We start from the raw sequence: 15,032 nt of genomic DNA on the forward strand, positions 1-15,032 counted from the left end.
ACTAGAAGAAAATGAAGGGTTAAATGGAGGACCTTACATTGAGTCTGGTTCTGTTCCCTTTCAAGTCCCTGCTGCTGAAACACTTGGGGCTGAGGTGAGGGGGATGAAGAAGTGGGTATGTTCTCTTAGGGACTGTTATAGGATGTAAAACCCTGACCCGCAACATTGGCAATACAGAAGTTCCTTGACTGATGGTAAGGTGATGTCTCAATAAACCCATTGTAGGTTGAAAATGTTGTAAGTCAAAAATGCATTGAATGCATTTAATCTACCAAACATCCTAGCTTAGGCTGCCTTACCTTAAACATGCTCAGGACAGGACAGCCTACAATCAGGCAAAACTGTCCTATTGCTGCTCTCCAGCCTCACACGAGAGTATCAGACCACGTATTGCTAGCCCAGTAAAATATCAACATTTAAAATCTGAAGTACAGTTCCTACTGCATGCTATGGCTTTCACACCACGGTCAAGTACCAATACTGTAAGATGAACCAGCCTATATACAGTCTTGCACTTTTCTTGAACCAACCATAATTTGCATAGAAAGACTAGAAACCAGGCAATTCCCCTTGTTTTTGATACATTGGTCTTGCCTGGACACTGGGACTTCTACTCAGTTCCTGTCAAACAGAGTTCACACTCTTATCTTCAATTCAGGTACTTCTTTCCTTCTACTGCGTGCATTTTATACAAAACATCCAAGCGGCATGAGACTGCAGCATCTCAGAGGTGAATGTGGGAAGGACCAAAGGAGTGTCTGCCCAGGAGGGGCTGCTTTTGAAAGGAGACAGATAACAAGATCCGCTCCAGGCAGGACCAGTTATTTTCCACCTGGTATTTAGGGCCAGTCGTGGGAAGAATTTCATGGACAAGAGGGTCTCCTAAAATGTCAAGCCGGTTAAGAAAATGTAAGCCTCCTCCGGACAAAAATCCATGGAACTATGCACTTCCAAATAGCCCCCCACCCTTTTGTTAAACTGCGTGTGTGTAAATTCTAAAACACTTCAAGTTACTAGGACATGATAGAGACCCAGGCATGCACTCAGACTTTTAATCTATTAGCTTTTGGGTAAAATCCACAACTAAATGCATCTGAGAATTGTTACTTGTTCCTGTTAGTTGCTTTTCAAAAAAATGCATAGTTTATATCTTAAGAATTCTCTGATTTCCAATCAAGATTCTTTACCCAGAATTTATAAAGGAAATGCTTGACAAATTTGACCATAGAGGAATAAAAGGAGAGCTAACATACAACTACCATAATTTATAAATTATACTATAGTTTTACATGTATAAACATATCTAGTTTCATTGAAACCTAGAAATTGGTTCTTTTTTTTTTTTTTATCCTCACCTGAGGATATGATTTTATTGATTTCAGAGACAGAGGAAGGGAGGGAAAGAGAGAGAGAGAGAGAGAGAGAGAGAAACATCAATGTAAAAGAGAAAACATTTATTGGTTGTCTCCCACACCAGGTATCAAAACCAAAACCTGGTATGTGCCCTGACCAGAACTGAACTGCAACTTTGGGTATAAGGGATGATACCAGGGCTGGACTGCTTCTTTTACTATACCCATTTTATTAATTATTATTAGTAGTAGTAGTAGTGGTAGTATTTTAGTCTTCACCGGAGGACACTTTTTTATATTCTGTTCAGATAAAGTGGGAGGAAGAGAGAGAGAGAGAATCATCAACGTGAAATGGACACATTGAGTGGTTGACACCCACACAACCCAACCAGGGCTGGGGAAAAACTGTAACCAAGGCATGTGCTCTTAGCGGGAACCAAACCCGGGTCTCTCCCAACCACAGGCCAACACTCTAACCACTGAGCCAAACCGGCCAGGGCTATACACATTTTAAAGATGAGAAAACTAAGGACCCGATAAGTTAAATAATGTGCCCAAGATCATTATGCTAGTAAAATTGTACACTTGTAAATCAAATGTAGATGATCTGACAGGTAGCATTATATTATCTGTCAAATATTTTTATGACACAGAACAATCAATCTAAAAAGAATCAAGTGGCTGAAGACAAAATGGGAAATTGTAATCAAAACACAATGGTAGATAAAAGGTTAATTTCATTATCCTAACTTAGATAAATCAAGAAGAAAAAGTATAAACAGTCCAGCCGGTGTGGCCCAGTGGTTGAGCATCGATCCATGCACCAAGAGGTCGCCAGTTCGATTCCCAGTCAGAACACATGCCCAGGTTGTGGGCCCGATCCCCAGTGTGGGACATGCAGAAGGTGGCCAACTAATGTTCTGTCTCATCGATGTTTCTATCTCTCTCTCTCTAAAATAAATAATTAAATAAATAATTTTTTAAAGAAAAAATATAAACAACCCAAGATAAAATATGAACAAAAGATGTAAACAGTTTTTCATTTATAGGAGATACAAAATGGCGGCGGAGTGAACAGAAGCTACACAGACCGTCTCCCAGAACCAAACTGGAATGACAACTATAACACAGACAAATCTATGGGGAAAACCAACAGAAAAGCAGCTTGTGAGGACCACATAACCAGGGACACTGACTTGATCATGGTAAGATTGTGAAGGCGCGAACCGGGGGCTGGGAGCCCAGGGTCAGCAGCTCTGCAGCGGCCCTAGCTGGGAGCAGCGTCCTCAGGTTAAAGTCACAAGAGGCTCCACAGCACAGAGCTGGGACAGAGGCTAAAAAGCCACAGACACTCACCTAGGGCTCTGGCAGAGGGAAGGCAGACTGGACTGGAACTGTGTGGGGACACTCGAGATTTGGAGAGCACTCAGAGCTTTTGCTGAGTTGCAGCAACACAGGACAGTGGCCATCTTGCTCCTTCCCAGGGCTCTGGGAGAGGCAGCAGCCCTTCCCTCGGGGATCCATCCCCACACTGTGGACCATTGAAATGCTAAATGAGGCTCATTAACAAACAGCATCTGCCCCACCCTCAGAAAATCCCCTTATGCTGAGCACCTCAGGGAGTTTTTCAATCAACTTATAACCCAAAACTCTTTAAGTAACCTCGACTGCCAGCCTCCATGCAAAAAGCTAGAGGATAACAGTACCTTTCCTAGGCTTTCAACTTTAACCAGAAAAGTAAGACTTGTCAGTGGTGTTTAGTTCACTCATCCAAACCCAGGAGAAGAAGCCACAAACAGCAGAACACCAATACCCACAGGGAAAACTTGACAGGCTCCAAAGCACATTGTGATAGCCAAAAAGGTGAAACACAGAAACAGAAACCAAATGAAAAGACAAGAAACGTCCACAGAAGATGAGATCAGTGTGGAGCAGTTAGGCAAGTTAACAGAGCTAAAATTCAGAACCATGATCTTGAGGAAGCTCAACAGCATGAGTAAGGACAGAGAGATGCTGAAAATAAGCCAATTGGAAATTAAAGACCACCAAGAAGAGACCAAAAATGACATATCAGAAATGAAAAACACATTGGAAGGTCTAAAAAGCAGAATAGAGGAAGCTGAGGACCAGATCAGTGAATTAGAAGACAGGATAGAAAAAATCAACAAATCAGAAAACCAAAAGGAAAAAACGATCAAAAACAGGAAGACAGCTTAAGAGAACTGTGGGACAACTGGAAACGTAATAATATTCGCATCAGAGGAGTCCCTGAAGAAGAAGAAAATGAGCAAGGGTTAGAGAATATATTCAAAGAAATAGTGAGAGAAAACTTCCCTAATTTGGTGAAGGAAGGAGGCATTCCAGTTTAAGAAGCACAGAGAGCCCCAAGTAAGAAGAACCCAATCAGGCCCACACCAAGACACATAGTAATTAAAATGCCAAAAATTGAAGACAAAGAGAGAATTCTAAAGGCAGCAAGAGATAAGCAACAAGTTACTTACAACGAAAATCCCATAAGGCACTCAGCTGACTTCTCAACAGAAACACTACAGAGCAGCAGGGAGTAGTGTGAAGCAATCAAGGTCATGAAAAACAAGGAACTGAATCCAAGACTACTCTACCCAGCAAAGCTATCATTCAAAATAGAAGGTCAAATAAACAGCTTCCCAGACAAAAAGAGGCTAAGGGAATAATTTAGGAGCAAACGAGCACTGCAAGAAATGTTAAAAGGACTACTGTAATTACTAGAAGAAATAGGAAGAAAAATATAACCACACTAAACAAAAATGACAATAAACAAGCACATACCAAAAATCACCTTAAATGTAAATGAACTGAATGCTCTGATAAAAAGACACAGAGTAGCTGATTGGATAAGAAATAATGACTCATCTATATGTTGTTTACAAGAGACCCAGCTCACAACAAAAGACTCACAAACATTGAAAGTGAAGAGATGAAAAAAATCTTCCAAGCAAATGGAAAGGAAAAAAAAAAGCTGGGGTAGCAATACTCATATCTGATAAAATATATTTCAAAATGAAGGCAATAACTAGAAACAAACAAGGCCACTATGTAATATTAAAAGGATCTATCCAACAGGAAGATATAACCTTGAAAACATATATGCACCCAATACAGGAGCACCAAAATATATTACACATCTTCTGGAGGACTTCCAAGGAGAAATCGACAGCAATACAATCATACCAGGGGGCTTCACCACCCCGTTGACAGCACTGGATAAATCCTTTAGACAAAAAATTAGCACCGAAACAGAGACTCCAAATGAAGCAGTAGACTAAATGGACTTAATAGATATCTACAGAGAATTACACCCCAAAACTACAGAATTCACATTCTTCTCAAGTGCACATGGGACATTCTCAAAAATAAACCACATGATAGGAAACAAACTTAATCTCTACATGTTCAAGAAGACTGAAATCATATCAAGCACCTTCTCAGATCACAATGACATGAAACTAGAAATCAATTACAACAAGAACATGCAAAGACATTTGAACACATGAATGCTAAATAACATGTTATTAAAAATGAATGGGTTACTGAGGAGATCAAGGAAGAAAATAAAAACTTCCTGGAAACCCATGAAAATGTACACAGAGAAACACAAAATCTATGGGATGCAGCAAAAGCAGTTCTGAGAGGGAAGTTCATAGCACTACAGGCCTACCTCAAAAAACAAGAAAAAATTCTAATTGACTGTCTAACCTCACAACTTAAAGAACTAGAGAGCAAACAAAAAGAAAACCCAAGAAGAAGTAGAAGGAAGGAAATAGTAAACATCAAAGCAGAAATAAATGACATAGAGACCAAAAACCAGTTCAAAGGATCAATGAAACAAAGAGCTGGTTTTTCGAAAAGATAAACAAGATTGATGGACACTTAGCTAGACTCACCAAGAATCAAAGAGAGAGAACCCAAATACACAAAATCAGAAATGAACGAGGAGCAGTAACAGAAATACAAAAGATCGTTAACAGCTACTATGAACAAGTATATGGCAACAAATTCGACAATCTAAGCGAAATGGACCAATTTCTCGAAACAGCCTTCAAAAACGGGACCGGGAAGAGATAGAAAACTTGAACAGACCAATAACAACAGAAGAAATTGAAGATGTAATCAAGACTCTCCCAGCAAACAAAAGTCCAGGCCCAGATGGTTTCACGGGGGAGTTTTACCGAACATTCAAAAAAGAACTAACACTCATTCTCCTAACACTATTTCAAAAAATTCAAGAAGGAAGACTTCCCAACTTGTTTTATGAGGCCAGCATAATGCTAATTCCAAAACCAAACAAAGACACTACAAAGAAAGAAAACTACAGGTCAATTTAACCTGATGAACATAGACACCAAAATTCTGAACAAAATGCTAGCAAATCAGATCCAGCAAAACATCACAAAAAGTATCCACCATGACCAAGTGAAATTCATTCCAGGGATGCAAGGCTGGTACAATATTAGCAAATCAATAAATGTGATACACCACATAAACAAAATGAAGAATAAAAACCACATGGTCATATCTATAGATGCTGAAAAAGCATCCGACAAAATCCAGCATCCATTTCTGATAAAAACGCTCAGAAATGTGGGAATAAAGCGATCATATCTCGACATAATAAAGGCCATATATGAAAGAACTACAGCCAACATCATACTCAATGGGCAGTAACTAAAAACATTTCCATTAAGAACAGGAACAAGACAGGGTTGTCCACTTTTACCACTCTTATTTAACATAGTACTGGAAGTCTTGTCCACAGCAATCAGACATGAGGAAAAAATAAAAGGGATCCAAACTGGAAAGGAGGAAGTGAAACTGTCATTATTTGCAGATGACATGATATTATACATAGAAAACCCTAAAGACTCCATCAAAAGTTTACTAGACTTAATAAATGAATTGGGCAAAGTACCAGAATACAAAATTAACGCCAAGAAATCTATGGCATTCTTATACACCAATGATGAACTCACAGAGAGAAATGAAAAAACAATCCCACTTACCATCGCCACAAAAAAATTAAGATATCTAGGAATAAACTTAACCAAAGAGGTAAAGGACCTATTTGCAGAAAACTACAGGGCATTGGAAAAAGAAATAGGGGAAGATTTAAAAAAGTGGAAGCACATACCCTGTTCACGGATTGGGAGAATTGACATCATTAAAATGTCCATATTACCTAAAGCAATCTATAGATTCAATGCAATCCCCATCAAAATACCAATGACATGTTTCACGGAACTAGACAAATAATTCAAAAGTTCATATGGAACCAAAAAAGGCCTCAAATAGCCACAGCAATTTTGAAAAAGAAGGACAAAGTAGGTGGGATCACAATACCAGATATCAGGTTATACTACAAAGCCACTGTAATCAAAACAGCCTGGTACTGGCACAAGAACAGGCATATGGGCCAGTGGAACAGACTAGAGAATCCAGAAATGGACCCAAAGCAATATGCTCAATTAATATTTGACAAAGGTGGCAAGAGCATACAGTGGAGTAAAGACAGCCTCTTTAATAAATGGTGTTGGGAAAATTGGACAGCTACATGCAAAAAAATGAAACTAGACCATCAACTTACACCATACACAAAAATAAACTCAAAATGGATAAAAGACTTAAATGTGACCCTTGAATCCATAAAAAATTTAGAATAAAATGTAGGCAACAAAATTTCAGACATCATATGCAGCAGAATTTTCACTGATACATCACCTAAGGCAACAGAAACAAAGGAAAAAATGAACACATCGGACTACATCACACTAAAAATCTGCACAGCAAAAGAAACAATCATCAAAATGGAAAGGCAACCCACTGTATGAGAGAGCATAATTGCCAATGATATATCAGATAAATAAGGGGTTAATTTCAAATATATAGAGAGTGCTCATGCAACTCAACAAAAAGAAGACAAAGAACCCAATTGAAAAATGGGCAGAGGAACTAAATAGACACCTCTCCAAACAGGACATACAAATGGCTAAAAGACATATGAAGAAATGCTCAACATCACTAATCATCAGAGAGATGCAAATTAAAACAACTATGAGGTATCACTTCACTCCTGTCAGAATGGCCTCCATCAACAAATCGTCAAACAAGTGTTGGCGAGGGTGTGGATAAAAGGGGACTCTAGTACACTGTTGGTGGGAATGCAGATCGGTGCAGCCACTATGGAAAACAATATGGTATTACCTCAAAATTTAAAATTGAACTGCCATTTGACCCAGTGATCCTACTTCTAGGAATATCCCTTAAGAAACCTGAAACACCAATCAGAATGAATATATGTACCCTCATGTTTATAGCAGCACTATTTACAATGGCTAAGATCTGGAAACAGCCCAAATGTCCATCAGTAGACGAATGATAAAAAAGCTGTGGTACATAAACACAATGGAGTACTATACAGCTATAAGAAAGAAAGATCTCTTATTCTTTGAGATGACATGGAGGGACCTGGAAAGTATTATCCTATTTGAAACAAACCAAATAGAGGAAGACAAGTATCATATAATCTCACTTATTTGTGGAATATAATGTACATAACAGTCTGAGGACGTGGAAGTGGGGTACAGACTGACAATACCCAGCAGAGGGGGTGGTGAGGGAGAGATAAACCACAGAACTTAAATGCATGTATGCATGAACAATGGACATGGACAACAAAGCTGGCGACAGGGTGGGGAGAGAAGGGGTAATTAGGGGGGGAAAGGAGAAACATCTGTAACAAAAATAAATTAATTAATTAAAAAATAAATAAAAATAAAACTGTAAATAAAATTCCTTTTTCTGTTTAACAGTAAATATTGCAGACAACTTAAAAAAAAAAAAAAAAAGGAAGTGTGCCCTGGGGACTGAGACGGGGACTCTTCCACCTGAGGGTCTGTGGAAAATGCCGGGGAGGAGAAGCCCTTGCACACCCAGCCAGCCTGGGGAATGCCTGCGCTCCAGTGGAGAGAGTGGCCTTGCGTGGGTGAGCCTGTGCGCTTCAGCGCCAGGCTGTCTGGGTGTGAGTCCCAGCCCTGTGCTCACAGCAGCTCTGAGCAAACTGCAAGCCTCTCTGGGGGCCTCACTGTCCTTATATGTCCAGTGAGGGACATGAGATATCCTCTGGGGGTTGTGAGAGTTAAAGTAATAAATATAACTTGTATTGAGTACTCTCTAGTACATAGTAAACTTTAGATAATAATTAGTTATAATAGTAATTGTTATTAATTAATGAACTAACCTGTTTAGAGCTACTCTACCGAGCCCCTGCTCAGAACCGCTCTGGGAAGAGAGATTGTCTCTCTGAGAGCTGAGGGCTGTCTTACATCTGCAGAACCCTGTTCCTGAAGCAGGTAAGCAGAGGCGGACATGTCCCCGGGCTCCTGCAGGGAAGCCTGCCTGTGAGGAGCTGCTTGACCACAGGTGTTTTGACCAAGAGCCCACGGCTGCATGGCCTGTATTTCACTATGGCCGTACTGTGGCAGCGGTAGCAACTTCAGTTTAGGAAGCTCGGCCATGGGGTGAAAGCAGACTCCTTCGCCCCTTTGTTTTCCAGGCCTGCTGACCAGGGCTGAACGCTTTTCTGTTGTTGTTGGTCAAAAATGCTTTATTTACTTTTATTCAGTTTAAATTTTCTTTTCAATTACAGTTTACATTAAATATTATTTTGTATTAGTTTCAGGAGTACAACATAGTGGTTAGATAATCACATACTTTACAAAGTGTCCCATTTGATATGGCCAGTCCCCACCTGACACCATGCAGAGTTATTTTTTTTTCTTTTTATTAATTTTTATTACAGATGTTTCTCCTTTTTCCCCCATTGATTCCCCCCTCCTCCTCCCTCCCTGCCCTTTCCCCGTTTGTTGTCCATGTCCACTCTTCATGCATACATACATATAAGTTCTGTGGTTTGTCTCTCCCCCAACACCCCCTGTTCTGGGGATTGTCAGTCTGTACCCCACTCCGACGTCTCTGGGACTACCCCATTCCTCAGACTATTATGTTCATTATATTCCACAAATAAGTGAGATCATATGAAACTTATCTTTCTCTGTTTGGCTTGTTTCACTTAGGATGATACTTTCCAGGTCCTTACATGTAGCCTCAAAGGATAAGAGATCCTTCTTTCTTACAGCTGCGTATTACTCCATTGTGTATATGTACCACAGCTTTTTTATCCATTCGTCTACTGATGGACACTTGGGCTGTTTTCAGATCTTAGCTATTGTAAATTGTGCTACTACAAACATGGGGTACATATATTCTTTCTGATTGGTGTTTCAGCTTCTTAGGGTATATTTCTAGAAGTGGAATCGCTGGGTCAAATGCAAGTTCAATTTCTAGTTTTTTGAGGTAACACCATATTGTTTTCCACAGCGGCTGCACCAGTCTGCATTCCCACCAGCAGTGCACTAGAGTCCCCTTTTCTCCACACCCTCGCCAACACTTGTTGTTAGGATGATTTGTTGATGGCATGATGGTGGCCATTCTGACAGGTGTGAGGTGATACCTCATTGTTGTTTTAATTTGCATCTCTCTGATGATTAGTGATGATGAGCATTTCCTCATATGTCTCTTAGCCATTTGTATGTCCTGTTTGGAGAGGTGTCTATTTAGTTCCTCTGCCCATTTTTTAATTGGGTTCTTTGTCTTCCTTTTGTGGAGTTCTATGAGCACTCTATACGTATTGGAAATTAACCCCTTCTCTGATATATCATTGACAATTATGCTCTCCCATACAGTGGGTAGCCTTTTCATTTTGATGATTGTATCTTTCGCTGTGCAGAAGCTTTCGAGTGTGATATAATCCCATGTGTTCATTTTCTCCTTTGTTTCTATTGCCTTAGGTGATGTGTCATTAAAAATTCTGCTGTGTATGATGTCTGAAATTTTGTTGCCTACTGTCTCTTCTAAATTTTTTATGGATTCATGAGTCACATTTAAGTTTTTTATCCATTTTGAGTTTATTCTTGTGTAGGGTGTAAGTTGATGGTCTAGTTTCATTTTTCTGCAAGTAGCTGTCCAATTTTCCCAACACCATTTATTAAAGAGGCTGTCCTTACTCCACTGTATGCTCTTGACACCTTTGTCAAATTTTAATTGAGCATATTGCCTTGGGTCCATTTCTGGGTTCTCTGTTGTGTTCCAGTGGTCTATATGCCTGTTCTTGTGCCAGTACCAGGCTGTTTTGATTACAGTGGCTTTGTAGTAGTATCACCTGAAATCTGGTATTGTGATCCCTCAAACTTTGATCTTCCTTTTCAAGATTGCAGTGGCTATTTGAGGCCTTTTTTGGTTCCATATGAACTTTTGAAATAATGGTTCTAATTCTGTGAAGTATGCCATTGGTATTTTGATGGGGATTGCATTGAATCTATAGATTGTTTTGAGTAATATGGACATTTTAATGATGTCAGTTCTCCCAATCCATGAACAGGGTATGTGCTTCCACTTTTTTATATCTTCCTCTATTTTTTTTTTTTCAATGACCTGTAGTTTTCTGCAAATAGGTCCTTTATTTCTTTGGTTAAGTTTATTCCTAGGTATCTTAATTTTTTTGCCGCAATGGTGAATGCAATTGTTTTCTTAGTTTCTCTTTCTGTGAGTTCATCATTGGTGTATAAGAATGCCATCAATTTCTTGATGTTAATTTTGTATCCTGCTACTTTGAGAAATTCATTTTTAAGTCTAGTAAACTTTTGATGGAGTCTTTGGGGTTTTCTATGTACAGTATCATGTCATCTGCAATAATGACAATTTCATTTCCTCCTTTCCAATTTGGATCCCTTTTATTTTTTTCTTCCTGTCTAATTGCTGTGGCTAAGACTTCCAGTACTATGTTAAATAAAAGTGGCACAAGTGGGCATCCTTGCCTTGTTCCTGTTCTTAAGGGAAATGCTGATACTTTTTGCCCATTGAGTATGACTCTGGCTGTAGGTCTTTCATATATTGCCTTTATTATGTCTAGATATGATCCCTTTATTTCCACACTGCTGAGCGTTTTTATCAGAAATGGATGCTGGATTTTCTCAAAGGCTTTTTCAGCATCTATTCATATGATCATGTGGTTTTTATTCTTCATTTTATTTATGTGGTGTATCACCTTTATTGATTTGCAAATATTGTACGAGCCTTGCATCCCTGAGATGAATCCCACTTGGTCATGGTGGATAATTTTTTTGGTGTATTGCTGGATCCAATTTGCTAGTATTTTGTTCAGGATTTTGGCATCTATGTTCATCAGGTTAAATTGACCTGTAATTTTCTTTCTTTGTAGTGTCTTTGTTTGGTTTTGGAATTAGAATTATGCTGGCTTCATAAAACGAGTTTGGAAGTCTTCCTTCTTCTTGAATTTTTTGAAATAGTTTGAGGAGAATGGGTATTAGTTCTTCTTTGAATGTTCAGTAAAACTCCCCCGTGAAGCCATCCAGGCTTGGGCCTTTGTTTGCTGGGAGAGTGTTGATTACATCTTCAATTTCTAATGTTGTTATTGGTCTGTTCAAGTTTTCTATCTCATCCTGATCCAGTTTTGGGAGACTATGTGTTTCTAGAAATTTGTCCATTTCAGTTAGATTGTCGAATTTGTTGCCATATAATTGTTCATAGTAGCTGTTGACGATCTTTTGTATTTCCGTGGTGTCAGTTGTTACCTCTCCTCTTTCATTTCTGATTTTGTGTATTTGGGTTCTCTCTCTTTGTTTCTTGGTGAGTGTAACTAAGTGTCCATTAATCTTTTTTTCATCTTTTCGAAAGACCAGCTCTTTGTTTTATTAATCTTTTGAATTGTTTTTTTGTCTCTATGTCATTTATTTCTGCTCTGATCTTTACTATTTCCTTCCTTCTACTTGCTCTGGGGTTTTCTTTTTGTTTGCTCTCTAGTTCTTTAAGTTGTGAGGTTAGATAGTCTAGTAGAGATTTTTCTTGTTTTTTGAGGTAGGTCTGTAGTGCTATGAACTTCCCTCTCAGAACTGCTTTCGCTCCATCCCATAGATTTTGTGTTGTTGTGTCTTCATTGTCACTGGTTTCAAGAAAGGTTTTGATTTCTTTTTTGATCTCTTCAGTGACACATTCATTGTTTAATAACATCCTATTTAGCTTCCATGTGTTCAAATGGCTTTGTATGTTCTTCTTGCAATTTATTTCTAGTTTCATGCCATTGTGATCTGAGAAGATGCTTGATATAATTTTAGTCTTCTTGAACTTGTAGAGACTTAGTTTGTGCCCTAACATGTGGTCTATCTTTGAGCATGTCCCATGTGCACTTGAGAAGAATGTGAATTCTGCAGTTTTGGGGTGTAATTCTCTGTAGATATCTATTAAGTCCATTTGGTCTAGTGCTTCATTTAGAGTCTCTGTTTCCTTGCTAATTTTTTGTCTATAGGATCTATCCAGTGATGTCAGCAGGCTGTTGAAGTCCCCTGCTATGATTGTATTGCTATCGATTTCTCCTTTGAAGTCCTCCAGAAGATTTTTAATACAATTTGGTGCTCCTATATTGGGTACATATATGTTTATCAAAGTTATATCTTCCTGTTGGATAGATCCTTTCAATATTATGTAGTGGCCTTCTTTGTCTCTAGTTATGACCTTCATTCTGAAATCTATTTTATCAGATATGAATATTGCTACCCCAGGTTTTTTTTCTTTTCCATTTGCTTGAAAGATTTTTTTCCATCCCTTCACTTTCAATGTATGTGAGTCTTTTGTTGTCAGGTGGGTCTCTTGTAAACAACATATAGATGAGTCATGCTTTCTTATCCAATCAGCTACTCTGTGTCTTTTTATGGGAGCATTCAATACATTTACATTTAAAGTGATTATTGATATGTACTTATTTATTGCCATTTTTTGTTTAGTGTGGTCCCGTTTTTCTTCCCATTTCTCCTGGTAATTACAGCAGTCCTTTTAACATTCCTTGCAGTGCTGGTTGGGTGCTAATGTATTCCCTTAGCCTTTTTTTTTTTTTTTTGTCTGGGAAGCTGTTTATTTGACCTTCTATTTTGAATGATAGCTTTGCTGGGTAGAGTAGTCTTGGATCCAGATCCTTGTTTTTCATGACCTTGTTTACTTCATGCCATTCCCTTCTGGCCTGTAGTGTTTCTTGTGAAAAGTCAGCTGAGAGCCTTATGGGGTTTCCTTTGTAGGTAACCTGTTGCTTATCTCTTGCTGCTTATGATTCTCTAATTGTCTTTAATTTTTGGCAGTTTGATTACTATGTTTCTTGGTGTGGGCCTGTTTGGGTTCTTCTTACTTGGGGCTCTCTTTGCTTCTTGAACTTGAATGCCTTATTCCTTCACCAACTTAGGGAAGTTTTCTCTCACTATTTCTTTGAATATATTCTATAACCCTTGCTCATTTTCTTCTTCTTCAGGGACTCCTATGATGCGAATATTTTTCTCTTTCCAGTTGTCCCACAGTTCTCTTAAGCTGTCTTCCTGTTTTTTTAATCGTTTTTTCCTTTTGGTTTTCTGATTTGTTGATTTTTTCTACCCTGTCTTCTAATTCACTGATCCCATCCTCAGGTTCCCCTACTCTGCTTTTTAGACCTTCCAATGTGTTTTTCATTTCTGATATGTCATTCTTCATTTCTTCTTGTTGGTTTTTAATTTCCAACTGGTTGATTTTCAACATTTCTATGTCTTTACTCATGGTGCTCATATCCTTACACATGCTGTTGAGCTTCCTCAACATCATGGTTCTGAATTCTAGTTCTGTTAACTTGCTTCACTGCACCTCATTTATCTCATCTTTCGTAGAGTTCTCTTGTTCTTTCATTTGGCTTTTGTTTCTGTTTTTCACCATTTTGGCTATCACAGTGGACTTTGGAGTCTGCCAAATTTTCCCTTTGGGTGTTGGTGTTCTGCTGTTTGTGGCTCCCTCTCCTGGGTTTGGATGAGCTAGGGAAGACCCACTTTATTTTATTTTATTTTTTATCCTCACCCGAGGACATTCTTTCCATTTTTTGTTCAGGTAGAGTTGGGGGGAGAGAGAGGAACAGAGAGAGAGAGAGACACATCGATGCGAAAGGGACACATCGAATGGCTGCCACCCGCACAACCGACCAGGGCCGGGGACAAACTGCAACCGAGGTACATGCCCTTAGTGGGAACCAAACCCGGGTCTCTCAGGACCGCAGGCCGACGCTCTAACCGCTGAGCCAAACCGGCCAGGGCGGAAGACCCACTTTAAACACCACCGTCAAGTCTTAGCTTTTCTGGCTAGCCCAGGGAATGATAATTATCCTCTAGCTTTTTTTGCCTGAAGGGTATTTGTAGAGGTCACCTGAAGAACCTTGGTTTCTGAGTTGCCTGAAAAACTCCCTCAAGTGCTCAGTGTAAGAGGATTTCCTGAGGGTGGGGCAGCTGCTGGTTGTTAATGGGCCTCAATCAGCATTTCAATGGCCACCAGGTGGGGTTGAATCTCTGAGGGAGGGGCCTCCACCCCTCCCCAGGGCCCTGGGAAGGAGTAAAATGACCACAGTCCTGCGTGGCTGCACTCAGCAAAAGCTCTGAGCACCCTCCAAAACCCGAGTGTCATCACACAGTTCCAGTCCAGTCTGCCTTCCCTCTGCCAGAGCCCAAGTTGATTGACTGCTGCCAATTTATCCTCTGTCTAGACCCTGCATTGTGGAGCCGCCTGGGACTT

Source organism: Molossus molossus, unplaced genomic scaffold (assembly GCF_014108415.1).
Source record: "Molossus molossus isolate mMolMol1 unplaced genomic scaffold, mMolMol1.p scaffold_m16_p_11, whole genome shotgun sequence".
NCBI classification, from domain to species: domain Eukaryota; kingdom Metazoa; phylum Chordata; class Mammalia; order Chiroptera; family Molossidae; genus Molossus; species Molossus molossus.